Source organism: Parus major, chromosome Z (genome assembly GCF_001522545.3).
Source record: "Parus major isolate Abel chromosome Z, Parus_major1.1, whole genome shotgun sequence".
Lineage (NCBI taxonomy): Eukaryota > Metazoa > Chordata > Aves > Passeriformes > Paridae > Parus > Parus major.
The window spans coordinates 39,094,934-39,097,135 of NC_031799.1; the positions used below are offsets into that span (position 1 = coordinate 39,094,934).

Genomic DNA, 2,202 nt, shown 5'->3' on the forward strand with positions numbered 1-2,202 from the left:
ATACTGAGCAGGACATTAGAGGACATTGCACATCAGATGCTATTTCACGTCTAACCTTGAGACTGGTACAAACTGGAGGCCAAGAAGTAAAGAGTAATCTGAAAGTGGATATTTATAATGGTTTTTCTGATTTTCATTTTCTTCTAGAACAGTTTTGCAAGGATTAAGACCAGAATATTTAGTCTGTAACTAAAAACTTAAGATAATGAAAAATGCATATGAAGAAAAAAGTTGCATGTTTACTTTAGTTTTGTTTCTGCAATGCAAGCAGAAGGAAATGATTTGTGAAGAGGTTTTTTGTTGCATGACCTTGATTTGTAATTCATTAAAAGGAAGGTTATTAATGATAGGAAAAATAATGTGCTCATAGTTTCATTAAAATGTAAATTTCATTATAAGTTCTGACTGGGTTTTTTTCCTAGGCTGCCTTTATTAGGCCTCCAAATAAAACTTATTCCTTACTCAGCCAGTAGAACAGATATTTTTGGGTTATAAGTATGAAGCTGGAGTTTAATGAAATCAATCACCATTTTTTAAAAGTTTTTTTTTTTTTTTTTTTTTTTTTTTTTTTTTTTTTTCCTGTTTTAAAGATATTGTCACATTTACAATTTAAGGACTAAGACAAATCCATACCTTTAAAACAGGTAATAGAGAAAGTATTTGTAAATGGTTTTACTGAACCCCTATTAGCCTAAGAACTTTTATAAAGAGATAGGGTACTGTAATAATTTTATAACATTTCTAATGTGAAATAATGCTGCTTTTCACTGGAAAATCAGTTTGCACATAGTAAATGTTGAAATACCACGAATTTCATCAGGTACTTTACTTTCAGCTCCATGCATCCCAAGGCGTATCATTTAAAGGGAACACTTGAATGTATTGCATTCTTATATTGCAGATATCGTGTAGAAAACTCATAGCCAGCTTGCAGTATCTCAAGGGGACCTGAAGAGAAACTGGAGAGGGACTCTTCATCAGGAAGTTTAGTGACAGGACACGGGGTAATGGGTTCAAACTGAAAAAGAGGAAATTAGGGCTTAATATTAGAAAGAAATTTTTTATTGTGAGGGTGATGAGGCACTGGAACAGACTGCTTTGGGAGGTTATGGATGCTAAATCCCTGGGAGTGTTTAAGGCCAGGTAGGATAAGACCTGGAGCAGCCCAGTCTAGTGGGTGATGTCCCTGCCCATGGTAGTGGGGGTTGGGAGAAAATAATCCTTAACAGATTATTTCTTTGTTATGAGAAATATCCAAGCATAACATTGAGTAGAACATTCACTTTTACTTGGCTAGTTTTCTTTCACTGAGATTTTGGATCTCACTTTATTTTGGATCTTATTTTATTTCAGATCTAATGTATTCTGAAGTCAATGCAATGTTACTGTCCTTACTGAGGCCAGGCAGAGAAGAAACCAACTTTTCACTACAAAGACCGGATCAACTAACATTCACAAGTAGAAGGTAAAATTTTTCATTACAGCATTTCCCACAGTGTGTTGCCTCATTACAAAGATTTACAGTGGAGTAAAGCTATGGTTATATGCACAAGATTAAAACAATTAAAGCTGTTATATGAAAGAAAAGAAAGTAGCTCTAGAAAGTAGGCAGAGGACTGTCTGTCTGACCCCTCTCCCCTGGCCCCCAAGGCATACGCATTTTTTAAAAAGTAATATAACATTTTAGTCTTATCCACTTCTCCTATATTAGTAGAGAAATCATTCTATTCTACATATGGATATGGACTAAGAGATGCTCATGCCTTAGTAACATTGCCCAGAGGAAAGCTTGACCGACCATGTTGGTTTAAATATATTTAATAATGAAATTATATTCCAGGTTTAGAAAGCTTCAAAAATTTTGGTAAAATTTCCACTGTAAATTAGGAAATGCAAATTTTAAAAGGAAAAATCTATCATTACTAATGTGCCACTGGAATACTAAGTCCTCCAGAGAAGCACCCTAATCTACAAGTTTTCCATTATTACATACTTTTATCCACTCACATGACTTTACATCTGGAATCTGAGAAATCTTTCCTACTGTCATGGGGTAGCTTTACCTTTAAGGCAGCTGAGGAGAGAGGGGATGTTGGAGGTGCTGATGGCTGATGGGAGTTTTTCCTCCTGACCAATTACCAGTCATTTCCAAGAATTGACAGCAGATCTGACCATTAAAAAGTGAATTCAACTTGTAAACAC

General features: G+C 34.9%; 1 long non-coding RNA gene across 1 annotated transcript in view; it reads right to left on the minus strand.

Annotated features, from left to right (window-relative positions):
- Positions 1-603: 603 nt before the first annotated feature.
- Positions 604-2,202, minus strand: part of LOC107215934 — a 12,006-nt gene continuing 10,407 nt past the window's right edge. The window contains exon 3 of the long non-coding RNA XR_001525306.2: positions 604-1,018. This is a non-coding gene — a long non-coding RNA (uncharacterized LOC107215934). The remainder of the gene's footprint in view (positions 1,019-2,202) is intronic.